Source organism: Protopterus annectens, chromosome 2.part1, assembly GCF_019279795.1.
Source record: "Protopterus annectens isolate FY-2018-M chromosome 2.part1, PAN1.0, whole genome shotgun sequence".
Classification (NCBI taxonomy): domain Eukaryota; kingdom Metazoa; phylum Chordata; order Ceratodontiformes; family Protopteridae; genus Protopterus; species Protopterus annectens.
The window spans coordinates 813,428,300-813,453,122 of record NC_056729.1 but is presented as its reverse complement, the minus strand read 5'-3'; positions in this window follow the sequence as shown (position 1 = coordinate 813,453,122).

Sequence of the window (24,823 nt, the reverse complement as noted above, 5' to 3'; positions counted from 1 at the left end):
TACCTATTCTGTTTTCCTGACGTATGACAAAAACAGTAACCCCTTTTTCTGTCCCTGATCTGCACATGCAAATCTACCTGACAAAAAACAGTTCTGTACTTAGTCCCTGATCTTAAAACAGAAATAAGGTAATTCCTCCTTACCTGACATTCCGTGAGTTGATCCACTGGATCATTGACTCGTCCTCCAATCCCAGATCAGAAATAGTGGCTGGCCTCTTTCGAACGACAATTCAGTTGGAGGTCTTTCAAAACAGAAGAGCCGATTTGGCCTCTTCTCCGTATGGATGCATGCCACCGGGCCCAATTCTGACCTAGGCCTAGAGCGAGAGGCACTTTCCGGTCCGAAGGACCAAACTGTCAAAGGAAAAATATACTTTAAAAATTATCAAAACATGGTAGGTTCAGGTTAAGGCACTTTAATCTTGCAACAAGGAGACAAAAATGTGCTAATACAGAGTTTGTCTAACCAGAAACAGGAAATACTTTCATTTTTATACATTCTTAAACTGGTTGCGTCCTACCATGCTGACAGAACAGTTTACCACCTTTTTCATTATCATCTGCTGACCATCTTTTCCATGAATTTCTGCTGATTTATCAATTTTTATGTGAAACTTCCTGAGGAAAACAACATGGCCTTGGTTACTCCCAGTTAGATACATGTTATGTTACATTCAAGATACTACGGCTAAATCAAGCACAATGCTAGCAGTTCATTTCTCTAATAATCCTTTGTCTACTTTACCTCTAAATTACTACAGCTGCAGAGGTTCCCATCCTCTGGACAGAGCTGTTTGTCTAAAATCATTACATTTATAACATAAGGCATTGTTCATTCATTCACTTCTGACCTAGCAGCTAAACACCTGCTTCTCAAGTACATTTCCACAAGGCATAAACAAGAATATTGCTGTGCTAGCAGCTACTAGGTCAGAGGGCAACTTGCAAGTTTCAGAAAGCATACTGCAATTTTCAAAAAGCATCTTTTTCAGTCTCATATGAAACTCAATTTGTATAAAATACAGTGCATGAAAAATAGAATGAAAAGAATATTAAAATACTTGATTATTAATTTGGCATTAAGCATACACACATTAATCCATATTTTTCTAACAACTACCACATAAGTGGTAGTCTACTTAATGCCGAAAGTGTGATAACAGACCTTGTGGCACATGTGGACAGTAATCTCTCCTTTGATAATCAAATCGCCACAGTAATAAGAAAATCCTTCTATGTGGCTCACCTCATCACAAAAGGTTTCTCATCCAGAAAAAAAGAGGTAATTGTTCCCCTCTACTCATCACTCATTAGTCCCATTATAGAGTACAATGCCCCTTTTGGTATGTACTCACAAGACATCTACAACAACTGGAAAGGCCACAGAAATACCTCACAATGAGGATTACTGGCCTCAAACAGATGCCCTACGCAGACCATCTCAAACACCTCCGGCTTTACTCTGTCACATATCGCCTACTCAGAGGCAATCTCTGCCTAACATACAGTGCTATGTCAAACCAAGAGCTGTTGGACATGCTCTACTTAAAGAAATCCCAATCCCTCTGAGGTACATGCTCTAGGGACCTAAACCTTGTCACCACAATAAACAGAACATGCTGGAGGGATATATTCCTGTCCCAGAGACTTCCCATACTCTGGAGCAGACTACCTATCTATGTCAAACAGAGCTCCTCATTAGCACTGGATGGGAAATAGGAAATTCACACCAGGGATCACTTCTGTGACTCTGTTTGACAGGGGCACAGGAAAATTATTTTCTTGAGTGGCGAAAGTCAGGGTACCTTTTTGGCTAGGCTTATATAGGCCCTTGGGATAATAGCCTAGTACGTAACTATGATCTTATGAATCTATGTGGAGACCTACACCTGCTTTGCTTAGGCAGCAGCATACGTTTTGCAAGTGATGCTCATGATCAGCTGATAGCCTTTGCATGAATTGCAGCCCTCCTCTAGCTGATTGCATGTGGAACAGCTGTGGTAACATTCCCATAGCCAATTGCATGGAAACACACTCCAATATCTGGGAACATCATGTTAGTGTTGGGCCTTTTCATTCACTGGGAGCAGGACCTAGATCTGTTGTTTGGCAAACAGCATCTCTGATGGACTGGGGACTTTCCTGTAACAATATACACTGTGGAAACAGGTCAACACACAGGAGGGGGATGTGCCTGACATGACTACAGAATGTAAGTGTTGCTATTCTGCATTTGGAGTAATATTGGTTTAACAGGGCGTGTGTGGATATGGCTGGTCTACATGTTTTAATAGCTGTCATGACAGTGCTATGTTTCTGAGGAAACCCCATCTGTAGGGTCATCTGCAGACTGGCCAGTGTGTGGTGACTTTTGTTTCTTTTGTTACTCACAGAGCACCTATCTGAGAACTGCAGAAGCACAGTGTGAGGATTGCAGTCAGTACATGGTGACAGACATGAGAGTCCCTCATAGGACATATGTCACAACAAACCTTGTTACCACAGCAATATGTCAATATTGGCCCTGTGTTTGTACCTCTAGCCCCAACCCTGTCAAACTGTGTACATATGTCATGCAGTAAGAGGTACATATGTCCTGTACACCATAATTTATTGACATCATATCTGATAACAAGCCAGTGAGATATCAGACTGTAACACATTCTGTATAGTAGGGTTTCTCTTTGAGGACATAACCTGGGCATTCTGTGGTTGTGTGTACAGTACTGAGGTCTGTGTACTTATGGTGAATGTCGACAGTGTGTGTATTGTGAATATGCACTTTGGCCTGAGTACAGACTGTGGTAGATGTCATTGTCCTTGGTCCTGTTCTATCTGCTGTTACATGCTACTCCATTGTATGTTACCCTATCGGCTTACATGTTTGTAGGGCCAAATACACACGTCCCATACCACAGACAGGCATTGGACCACACTGTGTAGTGGCCCAGTATATGTAGGGTTAGTGTGTGAGTGGCACATATGATGATGGTGTTGATCCATATACTATAATATTACACTAGCTACCATATGTGGCTGTGGCTGTGTTCACATTGGTTGTGGTTATGCACTTTCACACAAGTGTCTGTTACTCTGTGCTGTGACATGCCTGTAGAGCCAGCTATATATGCAGGTACATGTGTATTCCCCCATAATAAATGTAAACCAGTGTTGTGGCTGTCTGTCTGTAGCCTGCACATGCCTAGCAGCTTAGTGTACTCACCCACTGTGATGTTATGTCCAGATACTTGCCAGATGTACTGTTAACAGGCCACTATAACAGTCATCTATGTCAGACAAAGCAGTAGGATGCTGTACAGATGTATGTCACTAATTAGTGGGTAGTATGTGGCCATGACACCCCTGTACCAGTGGTTATTATGTGTCAGGACAGACAGGGGTGTGTGAATGCATAACTTATGGGGGCAAATGTATACCAGTATTGACATGATATACACATATACATGACTGTTAACATCCACATTGTCAGGCTTGGTCCACATGTCTTGCACTAAGGGGTTCTGTGTATACCTCTGTACTGACCAGAGTGTGTCAGACTGTCCACATTTATTGGCCATACCTCTGCTGTAGTCCACAGGATCATTACTGCGCTAGCAGTGGTACTGTACTATGATGTCCCTAGGATGTCTGTCAGTAGCCAATGGTGCACATGCTAAAAGCAGATATGAACTCCCACACATCACATGTCTGTGAAGACAACCCCTATCACAGTAGCAATAGTCTACATATATACCTGTACTACATACCTTACATCCCCTTTTACTACGAGGCTGGAACTATTGTGGCTGAGGTAGGGATCCACTCCATGGTCAGGACATATGGTTGATGTATATGTATATAGAATTAGTCATATATCTGTATAGATATATACACATATACATATCCACACACATAGCTGGATATGTATAAGTACATATATATATATATATATATATATATATATATATATATATATACACATATAAATGCTCAGATATACAAATATACACAGCAGTATATGTCTACACATATACAGTTAGAGGTACATATGTACATATACTTATGGATATCTACATATATATTGACAGTAATAGGTACATCAGAATAGATATGTATGCACATTACATCCACTTCACCTACACACACACACAATATCGATGAAACAATGACACCGCGAACACGGACAATAAACAGTTAAGAAGTTTAAAAACACATGCTACATGTATACCACATAACACACTTACCACTAAAAACATGGTAGGCATGATTAGCAACTCATTAAACTTACGTTAAATGTCCGTGATTGGCCGTGTCGATTATTTCATGTGTCGGTGAAGTGGATGTCGATATTCTAACTTGTCAATGTACTGACATGTACCCATGCACATATAGTTATAGATATCTACATATATATATACATAAATAGGCATATCTGTACACGTAGGATGCGCATACATATATAGCTATATACACATATATCTACATATACATATATATATGTACATATGAAGAACAGAGCGGTTGGATACAGAGTGGTCAAGGCAGTTTTGAGTAGCTTTAAGTGTGTTTGCATGGGTTTGCATGGAGGTAAGCACTGCTAACTTCCAGTTACAGTTTATTATACTAATTTAGCTTCTCAATTGCTTAACCTGTGTAGGCATTGCTTACCCCCGGACAAACAAGCCTAAACCCGTTTACTGCCTCTTAAAAGTGTTTACTCCCACTTACCCCCCCACTAATTAAAGAAAAGAAAAAATGATTGATAAGAAAGTGGTGAAAAATGGGCACAAAGAGGGAAAAGCAGTGGGGAAAATTGCTAGGGATGTGCAGGTGGGTGTAAGGAAGGTCCATAGCTGCCCATTTCTTCTACAGCAACAGCTGTGCATACACACTGACTTTGGAGATAGATCTGGACACTCAAACCCCTGAGAAAGGGGTGAGGACAACAATAATATTTTGTCATGTCAATTAGACCAGATTACATGTGTCCAGGGGACACTTGTGTAAAATGGACAGCTATGTATGGGGCGAGAATTTTTTTTTTGAGAACAGATCGCCCTTTTTTTTTCAGGTGAGAGTGGGATGTTGGGGAGGGATAGTCGGTATATTTGGGGAGGTACTTTGGGTAGGTTAACAGACAAGACAAACAAGACACATACAGGGGTGGTATATGACAAATGTGGGGGGTAAACACCTTGATGGGCAGGGGTGTTGGGAAATCAGAAGGCCATGAGCCCTCTAGTGGAAACAGTGGGACTGAGATCCCCACCCATGGGCAGTCACCACTGCACCTTCACAGCGTAAAAGGTGGCTGTGCTGGAGGCTGAGTCAGAGAGCCAGGTTGACCCTCTAGTAGTGACATGCGACCCTTGAGCTGCCGTAGGAGATTTCTAAACTGCTGACTGAGCTCTCTACGCACCACAACCTGGACCTGGTTATGGGTGACAGCTTCTTGTCCACACCCGCTCCCAGGGGGGAGGGTGAACCCCATACTCTGAGGCAGTTCCACCCGAAGGTGGTGCAGGACCAATGGATGAGGAGGTCTCGGGTTGGGTCCCAGACATGCTGGTGCCTGGTGCCACGGCCAGCTGAGGTGGGACAGGTGGGTCCACTGGGACCGGCATTCCCATACGTGCTATGGTGTTTATGGTGTATTAACATATGTGGCTTAGTAATAGTCAGCACATTCCAGGGTTAGGTATAACAACATGTACAGATTCTCCGATTAACCCAGACACCAGATACGGAACACCTGCATAGCAAATGGAACACATGCATATATGGGACCACAGTGGTAATAACAACAGCATGCAGATACATTGATGGCACCATGCCACTAATGTTGGAGTATTTCAACATAACATATGGATGGAAACAGATTTAAATATTTATTAACCAATAGGACATATGCCCCAACATAACAGTGGAGTCATCACATAGCAGTTGAGGTGGGTATTCAGTGTATTGTTGGAGATATGGTGGGGGGAGAGAAAGATGTCAATTAACAACTAGTATATTCCTGTAGTTCACATTACTTTCCTAGTTAGTGCTGTTATCTGTACCTTACAAGTATTACCTCACTACCCTATTGCCTTAGTTTGGACAGTGATATGGCTGCCGACATCTTTATATGTGAACTGGTTTTACCTGAAGTATACACCTCTTACCTGGTATACCTGTGGAGGAATTGTTTGATAACAATAACTAACTGTTTCGACACATACTCCCAGATTCCAGGTTGATGTTATGCACATACCTGTCTTTTTCTTTTTGCAAAGACTCTGGCCATGTCTTGACCACATGCAGGTGAACCAGGACATATGTAGACTGTTGCCCTCTTCAACCTTTAGTGACTTACAACAATCTTATACAGGATTTCCTACACAATTATATTTTATAGCACAGTGTGGGTGACAGTGATCAGTGATACCTTATTACTCAGAGCAACTGCAAAACTCACAATTCCATACTATACCAGAGTAAATAGTACCAGTACAGGGTATCAAGCTTTTATTTCTTTGCACGGTGTTTGTATCAGACGTACCTGTGGGAGCAATGTTTGTTAGCACTACCTGAATGTTGCCACACAAAGTACCAGATTTCTCATTAGTATTATGCACATACATCTCACTCTGTTACTGTACACACTCTGGTCACAGCTTGACAACATGGGGGTGTACATAGGACATACTTGGCTTATTACTCTCATAACAGTTTGGGGAGCTGCTAGAGTGATAGGTTTGTTCTTGTAGATGTGTGACAATTAGTTCTATTTCTTGTTTGCTGCCTATACATCTGGGATCATCCCACCTATTTCCCAGGGGGACAGAGTGACAAGGAGCAGATATGGGCCAATTTACTGGACATTCTGGACATATCTGTACAGTTGTGGGGTATGATTTTGTATGCCAAATACTACCACTCCCAGGATTCGAACCATGGCTGTGTGTGCTAAAAATACAACAGTTCACATCTCAGATGCATGTGCTATTTGGATTTTATTGTCTGTCTTTTTACTGTTTTCTGTCTATGTCTCTCAGTTGTACTAAATGACCTCTGGGGATTACATCAGTCATATACAGACATTCCTACACATTCTATTTATGTTGCACGGTGTGGGTAACAGTGCTTAATACAACAGTACTATTAAGTGATTGCAAATCTTCATTACCATATGATACCAGAGCATACACATGCAGTCCAGCAGTTAGACCTTTATTGTCAAGCTATTATGCTTTTATTTACATACAAACTATATGAGACGCTTCCTGCCATATTCTCCAGCGTATGCGGTACTTGCCTTAAACAATAAAGGTTTCATACTGGCAATTATCTTACTAATGCTTTTAGATTTATTTCCTGTGACAGTACATGCAAGAGTATTACTAACCTGCCACGCATCACAGCCTCTGCAGGCAACATCCATGGGCCTCCTGGTTCATGGCCCGCTTACTTGCTGCTGTAAAGAACATAAGAGGAATATTTAGCCATACTGATCCATGCAAGTATTTCTGCTTCTTGAACTGTTTTCAACTGTTTAAAGTTGTTTTTGCACCTGCACTTCTAAAGTTTGTCCTGTTTGTTGCTTTTACCTGTTGAGGCTACACACTCAAGTGCTCTAGCCTGTGTTACATATTTTTTGCATTTTCCTGCTGTTTGTTGCAAAAAAAAAAAATATATCCTTGTTTCCTGTCTTTCCTGACCTAGAGTAGTCCAAATACAGGCTTTGCTTTATTCTGGACTTTTGGAAAGTTCCTGTGTTGCCCATTTCCTTTCTTGGATAAAGGGAGGCTTCTTTGTTCAGCAGTGGCAGTGGGGAGCTTGGAGCAGCCTATCTATCCCTGGAGGAGTGTTCCCAGCACAAGAATCTGGTAGTCTATTGGCCGCTTTGGGCCAATATCTAGCTCTTTCAAGTCATCCTGTATAAAACCAGATTTAGCACGGCTTTGCGCGATTTTGCGCATAGTGCAGCATTGGGCAGCTCTTCACTTTTCCCCTTAGAACTGATCTAGTTTTCATAATACACACCCTATTCCCACTCTAAAGCCTGGCACTTGCTCACTAAAGCAATTATATAAGTCAGCACTAAAAATTAAAGCACTACACCCCCACAAACTCCCCTTGAGTACTTTGTTCCCCATTAGCCCTTTTTTTCAATTATAAAGGAATTCCCAATACTATTCTAGCATGTCCAAAGGTCAGTTGTCAATCTCCTCTCCAGTCCAGCTGGTGAATCTGGGAATCTTGAGGCAATGTTACAACTGCCTCATGTACACAGACAACCCTCTCCTCCTCCCAACAAATTCCAACACATGTGAGAGATGCAACCATATAGCCAAACTGGAGGCTAATTCTCTCAACTCAGTACTGGCGTAACCAGTCAAGAGGAGAAGGAAACCACACTCACTACAATTCCAGTCTCACATAGACCTACCACGACAGCAAAGCAAACACATAAACACACAAAAACATACTCAGAGGCTCTAAATAAAAATCTGCCTAAGCAGCAGAGACCTCGAAAGCAGACACTCAAGCAACTGCTACCCCAAAACAAAACACGTGCAACACATAGCTCACAAAGCCAGTGTGTTGAACAGTCACAGCTCTTAAGGCTAAACAACACACCTGATGCACTTGTAATAGGTGACTCTATCATCAGGCACACTGACGTCCCTCTCACCAGGCTGAACAAGGAGAAGGTCATGGTGAGCTGCCTGTCGGGCGCTAGGATCTGCCACATAACACAAACACTCTGGTCACTCCAAGGCAAGTACAAATATGACTCAGTCATTGTCCATGCTGGTGTGAATGACCTGAGACGTACCTCTTTGGACAACATGAAGAGAGACATAGAGGAGCTCTCTGAACATGTAGCCCAGGCCAATATGACCCTGACCTTGAGTAGCATCTTACCCTCACCAAGAATGATGCCACAATATGAAGTCAAGATAATCAATTTCAACAATTGGCTTAAGTATTGATGTCATTCAAAGGGGATCCAATGCCTGTCTGCCTGGGATGACATGTTCGACAAGCCACAATGCTTTGCTAGGGACAGCTTGCACCTGTCACCCCTGGATTTTCCGATATTGGCAAAGGCTCTTGCCACCCTCATAGTGCCTTTTTTAGGCAAGGCTCAAAAGACAAACCCACCTCCATAGGTATCACAAGGGATAAGAAACTAAGAGCAATGCTACTCAAAGCCAGAAGTCTAAACCTCAAGATGCATGCACTCAAAGCTCTCCTTAGAATGGAGAACATTGATATCTGTGCAGTAACAGAAACCTGGTTCAAGGCTCCCAAGAGCACCCCAGCACTACCAGGTTATACCTCATACCATGTTTTTCGGACCCAAAACTTGGACCGAACCACAAAAGGAGGGGGAGTATCAATATTCGTCAAATATGCCCACACCTCCAGGTTGGTGGCACAGCATGAAGCATCAGAGACCATCCATGTGCAACTAACAGTGGGTAAAACTGCCTTCCAGTTTATAGCCTGCTACAGACCACCCTCCCAAACCCAGGAACCCCACTCAGCCTTCCTGAGAACACTGGAAAATATGAAGGTCTCTCCAAACACCATTATATTGGGTGACTTCAACTACCCAAACATAGACTGGGAGCATTACTCTAGCTCCAACACCCTAGCCCAAAGGTTCCTAGAATTTATAAACTCAAATGCTATGGAACAACTTGTTGCTACTCTCACAAGAGGGGAAAACATACTGGACCTGATCATCACCAACATGGGGACTCTATGCTCCAGACCAGAAGTGTATCCCTCACTGGTAAGATCAGACCATAAACTAATCTCACTAGATATTCACATCCCGACCCCAGCCCTTGCCCAGAAAACCACAGTGAAAAACTTCTCTAAAGCAAATTTCACACTCCTCAAAACTGAGTTGGAATCCTTCAAAGCCCCCAGGCCTGTGGAAAATATGGTCCAGACCGCAGAATCCTTTATAAACACATTCTATGAACACCTTCAGGAATGCATGGATCATGCAATCCCAAATAAAACCAAGACCCAATCCTCCAAAGTTAGGCGTCCTGTCTGGTGGACCCCAGCCATAAACAATCTATACAATAGAAGAAGGAAGCTACTACATGATATTGCAAATTCCCAAAAAGGGGAGGCATCTCTGATCAGTATTAGCAAAAAACTACAGGCACTCATAAAATCGTCTAAGGCCAGCTTCGAGAGAAAAATTGCACAGGACACTAAGGATAATCACAAGGCTTTCTTTAGTTATGTTAGGAACCTGGGTGGGAATTCCAAGATATGCTCAGAATGAGTCCAAAATGACAAAAAATACACCAAACCCACAGACATTGCCAACATCCTAGCTGACAGGTTCAGTGCAAACTTCTCCCCCCTTCCGCACCAAAAGGGCAAATATCTATCCCAGCAGAGTGCTGCCCCCCTGACATCTCAGATGCTCAGGTAAGAGCTGCCCTCTCCAAAGCAAGAAACACAGCATCAATGGGATCAGATGGTGTCCTGAGCTGTGTCCTACATGAAATCCAAGAAGAACTAAACCCAAACATAAAACTACTGTTCAATCTCAGCCTTACTACAGGATATGTACCCAAAGAGTGGCATACAGCAACAGTGGTCCCTCTCCACAAAGGTGGTGCCTCAATGGATCCTGGAAACTATCACCCCATAAGCTTGACTAGCTTGGTCTGCAAAGCTATGGAAAGGATCATCATGGACCTCATAAATAAAGATATTGGGGACCTACAGACACTGGATCCTACCCAGTTCGGCTTTGTTAAGGGCAGATCCTGCCTCTTAAACACTTTAACTTTGAAACAGTCACCAAGGCCATTGATGAGGGGAAGGTGGTCCACACAGCCTACCTGGACCTTGCAAAAGCCTTCAATACAATACCCTACTCGGGCATTATAGATAAGCTCACCAGCTTAAATATAAACCCCTATGTCACTAGATTGGTTGCAAACTGGCTCAAGGACAGAACCCACATGGTTAGAATTGCTGGAGCCATGTCAGACTCCAAACCAGTTACAAGTGGCATGCCACAAGGCTCAGTCCTGGGACCTCTCTTGTTCGGTATATATTTCTCGGAGGTACATGCTAACATGGAAGGACTGTGGCTGACCAAGTTTGCAGATGACTGCAAACTGGGCACCATAATCGACTCTCCAGCTAACACAAGCATCCAGCAAAAGGGCCTCATAGAAACAGACAGCTGGTGCCAGAGCCATGGCCTCATGCTAAATGCCAAAAAGTGTATAGTCATCCTCTTTGGCAAAAACAAAGTGCCCACAAATTACCACATAGGTGGTAATCCATTAAGTACAGAAGAAGTAATTAGGGACCTAGGGACCCAAGTTGATAGCAATCTCTCATTTGACAACCACGTGGCCAAAGTGGTTAGAAAAACATTTTATATAGCCCACCTAATCATGAAAGGATTTACATCTAGATCAGGGGAGGTCATCGTGCCTCTTTACTCATCCCTCATCAGGCCCATAATTGAGTACAATGCCCTTTTTGGCTGTACCTTACCAGACACCTGCAGCAACTGGAAAGACCCCAAAAGTACCTCACCAAGAGGATCAAAGGGCTCAAACAGATGTCATATGCTGCCCGGTTAAAGAAACTCCATCTCTACTCAGTGGCATACCACCTGCTCAGAGGCGATCTGTGCCTGATGTATAAAGCCATGTCCAACCCGGAATTAATGGACATGCTGCACCTCAGAAAATCCAAATCCCATCAAGCTACATGCTCGAGAGACTTGAACCTCAACACTGAAATAAATAGGACATGCTGGAGGGATAGATTCATAACCCAGAGGCTCCCTTCACTCTGGAATAAAATCCCAGTCCAGGTTAGGCAGAGTCCCTCATTGACTCTCTTCAAGAGGAATCTTGATGAGTGGATGGGAGATAGTAGGTTTACCCCGGGTATCACTTCTGTGTCACTGTTAGACAGAGGCACAGTATACTAACCTCAAAAAAGGGCATAGCAAAATTCATTTAAACTGGGTTGCGAAAGCCAAACATACTCTGGATAGGCTTATAAATGCCCTAGGGCAGATAGCCTAGTATCAACCTATGAACCTATGAACCTATAATACACATGAGCTGGCAATTATTAAACACATAGTGGAGTGAAACTTACACAGAGGTGGGACAACTCCTGCCATCCTAGCCTCTTGGATCCACTGATCCAAGTGATCCCCCTTATGCCTCTTCAGGTCAGCATAGTGATGCCAGACCTGCTCACCAGTTCAGCGTATTCCAGTGGCACTGGTGAGGTCACGGTCAAGATGGTCCAAGGCTTCCGCCTTATATTGGGAAGCCTGGTACTAGCCATGCAGCAGTTTCTGCTCATGGTCTTTGACAAGGAGTCCTGCCATGAATCTGGACTCCTGGATGCCCTAGTGCTGTGCCCAAAAACACACTCCCTCTCCCCTTTCTGCCATAATGTCTGCAAGGGGAAGCTACAACCAGTTACGAGATGTATTCCCACCTGTTGAGTTTAAGTAGGGCCGAAATCCCACACTTTGCCATGATTGGCAAGTTTTGAAAAGGCCAAGCTATGGGAAAATTTGCTTACCTAATGTTGGCATTGTTTAAAGGGGTATACTACTGGGCAAATTGAGTTAGCTGGCCTACACATTGCTTACACCTAACTTGGCCTGTGCAATGCTTAGCATTGCTTAATATTTACTTAACATTATATTTGCTTTTTTCACATTGATTTATTATTTATTACATCTTATATATATGTCTGGTATCCATGATTCATGTGTACGTATACTTAATGGGGTCCTTGTGTGTAATAGGGGGCTTCGACACTCTATTACATTTACACCTCACATATGGGCTTACTGCTGTACTCCAGTTCACATATTTATGTTATGTAGTAGCTTATAGAACATGGGTGGCCGCAGTGATGCAGCGGTTAGCATTGCCGCCTCACAGCAAGAGGCTCTCTGGTTCGATCCTCAGCTGAGGTGCCTTCTGTGTGGAGCCTGCATTGCCTCCCTGTGGTCACGTGGTTTTCCTCTAGGTGCTCCGGTTTCCTCCCACATCCCAAAGACATGCTTTAGGTGGATTGGACACTCTAAATTGCCCCTAGATGTGTGTGTGTGTGTGTGTGTGTGTGTGTGTGTGTGTGTGTGCCTTCTGTAGAAGGTTGGGTGCCAGGCTGGCAACTCAACACCATAAAACTCCACTGTCAATCATGAGCAGACAGGTGATCCACTGTGGCGAGCCCTAACTGGGAAAAAGCCAAAAAGAAGTAGGTTATAGAACATATGACTGTATACTGATTCCTTTCACATGTTCAGTTTGATTTTATTATCGTGAGGATTTGTTTGGTGATACCTCATTCTTATGTACTGCTGTGATGACTTGGTGGTTAACTACTGTGACTATATTGTATAGGGTCCTGGGTTCAAGACCTGCAAGGCTGTTTATTTTGTTGCTGGGCAGAACAAGGGCTGTTGGATACAGTGACTAAGGTACTTGTAAGCACTTGTAAGCGGGTTTGTATGAGGGTGAGCACTGCTAACCTCTGGTTAATGATGCTTACAGAGAGTTTGCTTCAATATTGCTTAACCTGTGTGCGCATTGCTTGCCCCCATGCAAACAGGCTTAAACCCATTTGCTAGTGCTTACATATGCTTGCTCTCGCTTACTACTGCTTAATTGTTCTTACACTTGCTTACTAGTACTTACTCCCACTTAGCACTGCACTAATTTAGACAATAATGTGTAATGGTTCTCAGGAAGGTGGGGGATTTGGAAGCTGTATGGAGTTATCATTCATTACACATTTTACCTTCCATTTGTATCCCTGATTCCTGTGTACATATACTGTATGGGGCATATGTGATTATCTGTGGACTTTGCAACATTATGCCACTGACAACTCACATCTGCATTTAATGCAGTACTCCAGTTCACAAATATATGTTATTTAGTAGGTTATGTGAATAAAAATATTGGTCATAACATGAGTTGACATGGAAAATGGAATATGCTGCAGTGGGACTCGAACCGGGAATTACTGCTCGTAAGGTGAATGCTCTGCCCACTACACTATTGCTATATTGTTTCATTTGCATATATCTTCCTTTTTATCATCTTCTGCCATTTAATCTGCATTAACCATAACTAAGTGATGGGCAAACCAGTGCAGCTACGGTTAAATTTAATCTGTTTCATAAAAAAAAAAATAAAAAAATAAAAGGATCTTTATATTGCTTGTGTTTACTATTGCTCTTGTACACGTTGGGGGATGTTGCTGGGGGTTTGTGGACACCTATCAGTGGTCTCGCTCATTCTTTTGGGCTTTTTGCTGTTCTTAATTGCAGGGGAGTGTATATTCTGGGAGCTCTGTTCTCAGACATGCCCCCTGCATTCTTACATGCTCCATGTAAGATTAGGAGCTCAGGCAGCATACCTTTATTATTATGCATGGAACGCTGCCGTCCTGCTCCTAAATGGCCACTCCCATGCAGGATTAAGCTAGTCCTTCACGGAAGATTAGTAAATCTGGGGGATAGTTGACACCATATGATCGAAGTCTTGAAACTACAAATCTTCTAAAGGAGATCTCTGTACAGCACAGAAAGGGAAGAGTTCCCTATTCTGCACTGTAGTGCGATCTTGGAGTTGGTATATTTAAGTAGCGGGGGTGTGGAGGTGCAGGGGGGCTTACCCCCTTGCTTAAAGCATTTAAATGGTTTGTTTTTGTAGGTTGTTGTGTTTTATTACATATTTGATGTTTCAAGACTTCGATTATATGGTGTTGACCATATCAGATTTGAAGTTTTGAAACTTTGATAATGTAATATAGACCCCACCCCACACAACCGCTACTTATATATACTAACTCCAAGGCCACACTAAACACAGAAAGACAAAAAAAACACCACCACACATTCTACACCCCCTTTGCACAAACACACATCACATACATAAAAACTTCACCACTCTCAACACTGACACACTCACACTCTTACCTACCTACCCCAACCCACACCTAACACTCCCCAAAACACTGACATACACACAAACCCATCCCAAAACCCTTAAATAAAATAACACTTAAATGCGCCATCAGTACCGCAGGTTTGACATTTCTGGTTTCGATATACTGCAGTTTCGTGCAACTGCAGATTTGACAATTTGGTCTTAAAATACTGAAATTCGACATTTCAATATTTCGAGATTCGAAAGGGAACCTATATATATATATAAGTATATATATATATATATATATATATATATATATATATATATATATATATATATACACATAAAATGTATACAAAACTGTAAAACCAAAAGAAAGATAAAAGACAAATAAAAAACAATCTTCCCCACCCACTGAAAGTGTAGGTGTCAAAAATCTTAACAAAAGTATATAAAATATATAAAGCACAAGGAATATACATTTAAAAATAAAAATAAAAGGCTAATAGCAACGTTCTGATAATAAGCATTTATAAACTTAAATTCTTAGATTCTAACATAATAACAATTCTTGCCTACATTTAATTTTCAACGATAAACATGTTAAGCACTTTTCTTTTATTTTTATTTTGGTGATTTTCTCTTTCCAAGATAAAAATTTTGTTGGTACTGAATCATACTTTAGGATATGAATTAATATTCATGAATCACTTGCTCATGCTGAATGCTAACCATAGCTCTAAATTCAAATGGGCACTTTAATATTGGCAGTGCTGTGCTGAGTCTAGGTTAACATATTCACTATCTTATTAATTAACTGCTTTTTAATCCTTAAACCTCCGCAGTTATTCCCTACGTAATGAAACTGTCACCACTTTCTTGGAAACAGATTTACACATTGCAACTTACCACTTTAATAACATCACTGTTGCTGGTGGTATTTGGCTTTAATAGAACCATTGCTGGATGGACTATTCGGAGTTAAACATTTACATGTTTACACCTTTTCGGTTCAGGGCTCTTTCACAATTAGGTATTATAGAAAACCCTCAATTAATTAGAAATAGTTTTTGTTCACTCTACATGCAAATATGACATACAGACTTACATCTAGTTTTCATTTATATGAATTGACCATTGACTTTTATCCAGACCTCTTTCTTACCATTTCCCTTGCTTTATGCTTATAGCATTTTCACCTTTAAACACTCCAATTCATTACCTTAAGAAAATTATACCTTTTGCTATTCAACTCAGTGAGACTGCCATCACTCATACTACATATGGTCCATTCCAGTTTTAATATATACCTTTATTGAACTGTTTTTGTAACAGACTGTTTGGCTAGAATGTAATATTTTCTTCATTGTTTTATTCACAAAACAAATGGAGAGACCTCAGCTGAAGTTTAAAACTATTAATCCACATCTGATTTATAGAAATGGTCTGGTGTCCTAGATTGCTGTAACAAGAACAATCACAGCTCCAAAACTTAAAGCAAAATATGGATCAACACTGTATTACTTATATTACAGGGCATTCCCTGTTCCTTACATAGCACAAATAATTACAGCTCCATAATTTTATGCAAAATACGGATCAACTCTATATTACTCACACCACCTATCTTTACCATAGGAACATCACTATTAACCTTATAATAATTACCTTTGTTTTTTGCAGGACATTCCATGTGCTTCACACATTTATCTTTGAAAATTAAATGTAGACAAGAACTGTTATAATGTTTGAATCTAAAAATTTATGTTTATAAATGCTTATTATCAGAACGTTGCTATTAGCCTTTTATTTCTATTTTTCAATGTACATTCCTTGTGTTTTATATCTTTATATATGTTTATATACTTTTGCTAAGATTTTTGACATCTGCACTTACACTGTTACTCTCTGGTTTACTGACATTACATCTTATTCACTGCCTTAGTTGGTGCATTTTTTTATTGCTCTAACAGGCTATATTAACAGGTGTGTTCATACTTATTTTTCAGTTTCTGATGAATTTCTTATTACTAAATAAAGAACGAAAGTGCTAAATCCATGTTCAGCTGTTTCCTTTCAGCGGGTGGATAAGTTTATTTTATATATATATATATATATATATATATATATATATATATATATATATATATATATGGGTCTACCTGACAACTCCGATGCACTACAACACCGACAACGAAATCACCGACACCACATAACCGAAAGTTCACAAACACGAAACCTCACATGCCTGACACACCACAATCCCGACAATCAACAAACAAAACAAATCCCCTGTCCAAAAAGCACACACACAACACAAGCACACCAAATCCTTACAAACCCACACTAAACCTTACATACACAACTATCTATAACCTTAACCCAAACCCTAACCCTAAGGTCCGTCACTATCGCACACTCACCTAACACGCGCCCTAACCCTAACTCACTTAACCCGCCCCTAACCATAAAGACTGTCACTATCGCACACTCACCTAACCCGCGCCCTAACCCTAACTCACTTAACCTGCCCCTAACCCTAAAGACTGTCACTATCGACACTCACCTAACCCGCGCCCTAACCGTAACTCACTTAACCCGCCCCTAACCCTAAAGACTGTCACTATTGCACACTCACCTAACCCGCGCCCTAACCCTAACTCACTTAACCCACTCCTATCCCTAGAGTTCGTCAATATCGCACACTTACCTTACTCGCACCCTAACCCTAACGTCTGTCATTACCGCATACTTACACAGCCTTTTCACATGTTGGTGTTCTCAGCGCCGGGGTTTTCATCCGTCAGTCATCTCAGTTTTCAATCTTCTGGTGTCGGTGTTCTCATCGTCGGCATTGTCAGCTTTTGGCATTGTCAGGTAGACATACATATATATATATATATATATATATATATATATATATATATATATATATATATATATATATATATATATATATATATATATATATATATATATATATATATATATATATATATATATATATATATATATATATATATATATATATATATATATATATATGGGTCTACTATACACGGTCGAAATTTCAGAATGTCGAAGACCATATGGCCAAGACCATATGATCGACATTCAAAATGTTGACCATGTAATAAACCCCCCCCCACAACAATAACTTACCTTCACACTACTAGGAGGGGGGGCTATTTCCCCATGCACACACCCCGTCTGTGGCTATGGCCCCCACACCCACTGTAGCATAAATATACCAACTCTGAGATCACACTACAGTGCGGAAGATGGAAATCTTTCCATTCCACACTGTACGGAGATGCCAGTTCTGCATGGTCGACATTCTGAATGTCGATCATATGATCTCAGCCATATGGTCTTCTGCATCATGTGAAGAAGACCCATATATATTTTTATATACATATATATATATATATATATATATATATATATATATATAGATAGATAGATATATGTATACTGATAGATATACACACTCAGTCACTCACACATTTACCACCCACCCACAGGAGTTTGGCATACAATAAATGTAATATCTTGTACTTTTGGTTTAGGGAATAGTTTTGCCAAATACTAAACAACAAAATATGCTATTTCTTACAGAAACAAGGTATTCAGATATTCCATTCATATATTTTCTCTGTTTTTTAGTTTAAGCAAGCCAACATTTTCCTCTTCGAATGCATGCTCTCACCAAAATGAACTAGCGAAAATCAATTCCTAGTGAAAAGATAAATAGCTCAAACTAAATACCCTGAAAAACAGCATCATCTTCTCCAGGAAACAGAAACACTTTGTATCCTACTTCTCTGTAAACTCTCCTGTACCACACAAATCAGTGGTCAAGGCTCTGGACACATGAGTTGACAGATGTCTTTGTTTGAGCATGGTGTGGCAGCTGTAGTTAGGTAATTGCTGTACCAGTCGGAGTCAATAAACTCTGTGTAAGCTTCGCATAAAGCCTCCACAGAGTTTACATTTGTGCGCAGTGATGCTCATTGAGCAGCAATGCTGATTGTGTATTCATGTCTCGCACTGCATTTAAACATAAATAAGGGAGCTTTTGTGGCTGGCAAAAGGGTTTCCAGCCAGGAAACCATGTAAGTGAATCTGGATAGCACTCCTGTTTAAAGCAGAGCACTGAACAGTCACATGTTTGCACTCAATGCTACAATGATCACCAAGGCTTCACAGCTAGCTCTGAATCTCTTAGTGCAAGAAAATTGGACAAAGGCCAACATAATAGGAGGACAATGACCCAGAAATAGAGACAGATTTGACATATTTGCTCTATAGAAACGTGCTAGAATAACCAGAGGTTTGTGTTAATATATGTTTTCTGAAGGATTTGAAGTCTGAAATTCAAATGTATGTAATTATTGAGCCACATCAGTCCTGAGATCATCCCAATGATATGGCAGAAAATCACAAATTTGATAAAGACTACACCTGGACATTCTGTGAAAACCTGCACAGTTGAGAGGTATGGATGTTAAGTATATGGTCCAAACACAGTATAGCACAGTGTATCTACAGTGCAGAGAATTGTGAAATCCCATTCCAGGCATTCTATACTGAGGTTGTGTTACTGATCTGTAAGGGTACATGGATGGCCATGTAAAGTGAAGACAAAAAACACAATCCGGCCAAGCAGAACTCCAATAAAGGCTGTCCCTCCTCAGTAAAACCAACAGTAACATTGCAGAAAAAAACATCAAGGGCTCAAAAATAATAAATGTAAATTTTTTTAATAGTTCCAAACCACACGACAAGAATAAAACCAAGCAGGATTAAACTCTTTCATCTCTAAAATGATGGAGTCTGTGGTGATGTGAGGTAGCAGTGCCAGCTATGCCAGAGAGAGTAGGGCTGTGCATGTACAACATATGCTAGCAAAGCTAGCTGAAGGTTTGTAAAGAATTGTATATAATTTGTATATCAAACTGATTTGTACAGATGCTTGTGTTAAAAATGAATTTATAAAGCTGGTAGTGTGAAAAATGTATCAACAGTTGGTCCTGTTGGACAGAAAATAAATATACATGTATGTCAGGCTATATTGTGGTAACTGCTGAAATGTGTATATGTTTACAGAAGATGCTGAAAGGGAAGGGGTTAATCTCAGCCCAGCTTACCTTAGGAAAAATAGCTTGAAATTAAATGACTTGGTCTAGGTCATAAAGATTTTATTTCACAGACCTGAATGTAGCCAGAGATGCAATGTCTGGTCTGGGATCCTACTCTTATTGTCCTTAGTGTTTAACTAATTGCCACTCTGGAGTGCTGGAGAATGACTGATTAGTCTGTACAAGAAGGATGAAAGTACTGGAATTGTTTTACAAGGTGTAGGTGTGTACTGTAATACGTCTGTGCTAAATTCAGGTTCAGCTTCTAGTCAGGGGGTAGTATGGGAACCATAGAGTCAGGTGACCAGGTGTGATGTCATTCTATAGCCAGCACTGAAATTATTTTAGATATTAGTGAGAGATGTGATAGTGACACACAGCACTCTGTTTTTGGAACTGGCAAGACCACTCATCCTCTTAATCTTGCCTTGCTTTAGTCAGTAACCAGGGAATTGTACATCTTCAGTCAGTAAGAAAAATAGTGAAATTAGTTAAAGATATTGTTTTTCTGTACATGTCTGAATCTTTTCATCTGTGCCATTTTTATATTTCCTGTGAATTGAAACAATGGTGTTTATTGTAAACAGATATTCAATATTTTCATGTTTTTATTTTGTTATTTATTATTAAATATCTCTATATCTTCCATTCTGGCAGGTCTTTTAGAAAATAGTTTAACCATTGAGAGAGTTGCATGTTATTTGGTAGCACTTTAGACTTCATGATCCTGAAAGTCTTGGCATTTGGTCACAACTACCACTTGTTTTAGTACTGACTTTCCTGAGAACAATTGGGTACCCGGGAAAGAGCCTGAAAGTGGCTAGCTAGTGGCAGTGAATTTACTTCATAGTCTGGGCAGAGGGGGTATAGCTCATAAATCTGTGCTAGGCTTTCCCAGATGTGTGTGTGTGTGTGTGTGTGTGTGTGTGTGTGTGTGTGTGTGTGTGTGTGTGTGTGTGTGTGGCCAGCAACTTGGGACAGGGCCACATAGCACTGTTTTCTGCAGAGATTTTGTGGAGACATATTTGGGGCCTGGAGAAGAAGTCTAGTTGGAGACACACACACACACACACACACACACACACACACACACACACACACACACACACACACACACACACACACACACACACACACACACACACACACTTCACTGTAGTCAACTGCAGTGAGAATTAAACCCTACCTACAAACACTACAGACCTTTGTATTTAAAGCAAGTGCCACAGCTCAAGTCTGAGACTTGGAATGTCTCAGACAAAACTTTATAGCTGATAACATCTGTAGTGCCTGCTGAGGAGAATATGGTAATAACAGTGTCACACATGCTAGTGTAAAAGGCTATATGTAATGGCAGACAAGAGCACATGCACACCCACAAACCCTGTTGACTGCAGTGAGAATAGAGCTCCTACCTATCTAAGTACACAAACTACAGACCTCTATATTTAATGCCCCCAGTTGACTGCAGTGAGAATAGAACCTGTACCTATCTAAGTACACATACTATAGAAATCAGTACTTTACACAAGTGACATGGGACAAGTCTGACTTTTGCAAGACAGACTGCAGGTCAGCTTATAGTGGATGACATCAGTAGGGCATGTTGGAGAGAAGATGTTGGGAGGCCTACAGGAAAGGGATGTGCAAGCATGTGCAACTATCAAAATACTATCAGTCCATGGGACTCTAGCAGTAACTATAAGATACACATTTCTTCTGGTTAGACACACACACACACACACACACACACACACACACACACACACACACACACACACACACACACACACACACACACGCATACAGAGTTGACTGCAGTGAGAACAGAACCCCTGCCTATCTAAGTACATAGAATTTAGAACTCAATACTTCATGCAAGCACAGCAGTACAAGTCTGACATTTATAAGACTGCAAGTCAACTTATAGTGGATGACATCAGCAGGGCATGTTGGAGAGAAGATGTCAAGAGGCCTGCTTAGGTTTATAGCTTCATAGGTTAATAGGAGGTTATTAGGCTAATGGCCCTAGGGCATTTCAAGTCTAGCCATGTAAAAACACAAGTGCATTTATTGAGCATACTTAGATGATTGTTGTTAGCAGCAGCACCAACTGACCCTATCCAATATCATAATTACCAGGGTTACTTCATTGGCAAAGGGGACAATGAGGTATTGTTTGCCTTAAGGTTCAGTCTGTGAGTTTGGCACCAATCATCTGTCAGTGTCAGCCCCTTCTGTAATATGCCAATATACTTGGGAGACTCTGTATGACTGCATCCAGTTGACAGTCATCTGCAAACTTGTTAAGCCACAGGCCATCTACCTTTGCCTGGACTTAGAGAAATAGTTTGCAAACAGTTGAGGGCTCAGCACAGATCCTTGTGAAATTCCAGTGGTAAGTGGTCTAGTGGTGGAGGTGCAGTCCCCGACTTTGATAGTGTGTGTTCTTTCAGTTTATTGCTTGGTTATCCATTTAGTAATATATGGGTTAATCCCCAGATGTGAGATTTTTTCTATGATACCTGAATGGAGGATAATATCAAAGGCCTTGGACAACTCAGCATAGGTGGTATGTCCTGTTATCCCTTATCCAGGTGTTTGGGGTCAGTATTAATGAAATCCACTAGGTTTAATAAGCAAGATCTATGTTTGACAGACCAAAATTGGTCAGGTCAAGTGTGTGTAAGATCATCCATATCTTTGTAGATAAGGCCCAAGCTGATTTCTTCTCTAGCCTTCCAGATAAGGCTTTTTAGGCTTATGGGTAAATAGTTCTAGTTCTGCATGTTAGCAGATTAATGTGCATTGTATATCACACAATTGATATTCATTTCTGTAGTGTAGGTGATATATGTGTGTAGAAAAAGTAATGAGACTCCAGGGTTGCAGTACTTGGGGGTAGGCAACACATGGCTGTATTGTAAATATGTGATATATTGTTAGATATAGCCTTCAGTTTATGTTTCCACATGTAATTTTAAGTCATAGACAGGAAATAGACCGTAAACAGCAGTAATACATAATAATGTTGACTTTTCCATAGTGCTGTGAGCAGCAGGTTTACACAACGGTTGGCAAATTGTTTGCACATGTGAGATACATACTTTCAATGATTTCCATGTTTGTGTGTAGTTAAGCAGTGTGCAAATGCAACATTGCAAAAAGTCTCAGAGTTAGTACTGAGTCTCTGATACACATCTGCTGCTTAAATAACTCTGTATCAGCATGTGTAAAAGCACTGACATATTTTTTTTTGAGCCCAGGTGATACTGAGTTCGAATCCAGGTGCACATAATGCCTTTAAAGACTTTTAAATAAACAGTGATAATGCAATTACATGAATTCTTTAGAGTATGTTTGTTGTTGTGTGTTGGCATAGTGCAGCCATGTTAAGCAGCATAGTGTGGAGATACCTACAGCATTGTACTGCCACTCACTGTCATGCTGCATTGTTGCATGATGTGAAACTCTGTGCAAACACAGAGCCCAAGAAGTGAAGGGATCTGTTCCTTTATTTCCCACTTATGTGTATTATGTGTGATCCTATGTTTTGATCATATTAAAGGTGGTAAAATGAGGTAGGAAAGTGGTGAAATGGGGAGCAAGCAAGTGGAAGAACAAAGGGAAAGCAATACATGAATGTGTAGGAATGCTGTAGGAAAGAACCACAGCTATCCATTTCTTTAACAGTGCAAATTGAAACTATGTGCAGAATATGAACTAAATTTGGACTGTCACCTCCACAAAGAGGAGTGACAATGCAGTCATGTTGTATAGCCTGTTGGACCTAATCAGGTGTCTTAAGAAGACATGTGCAAAATGTAGAGCTATGTATGGGATTTTTTTTTTTGTGGGACAGGTGCCCATTTTTTTTTAATTCAGTAAGAGAGGACTGTTGGGTAATGGATGTATGTATGTCTGCATCAGGTAACTTGAGTAGGTGAGTAAGTAAATGCAAACATACAAGACAAACAAGACAAGAGACAGGAACAGTGGTGGACACAAAAAAGTTGTCGGACACTATGGCTGGGGTGAGGAAGGGACAACACAGGCTCATGGGTATCAAGCTTGAAACAGTGAGAATTGAGTCCTGACTCACTGGAATGTCATCAGTGTCCCCTTACTCCCCTGGTGGCTTGAATGCTTGATGCCTCCTCCTCCTACAGACCATTAGGGAGAGCAGCCTGTCCATCCAGTATAGGCATACACCAGTGGTGTGGTGCATCACCCTATGCACCACCCCTGGCAACTCACTGTCAATGATGTAATCATCATCTTCACCACTGCTCCTACAGGGCACCACTGTACCAGCTTCTGTGGCAGTACTACCTGAGGAGACAGGGCACAGGTAGTGCAGAGAGAGAAGAGGCAGTGCTGCCAGATTGGCCCCCAGATGTGTTGGGCATAGGTGCTAGAGCCAGTGGAGTGGGGGCAGGCTGATCAACTTTGGCTAGCCTACCTCACTGTGCTGTGTAGCATTTAGTGATGTGGTACACATGAATGACATGGAGACATTTTGACGACACATAGTAGAAAATCAAGAAAGATATATAAGAGTTGGGGTAAGAGAAACAAAAAATAAAATTAGTACCATCATATGTGACATACAGTGCATTAATGCAATTATGCATCTCTTTTTTCTGAAGTATTACATTTAAGTATACACCATAACAGATACACATTATTCTGCAGGTTGCTGAAAGTAATCCTTAAA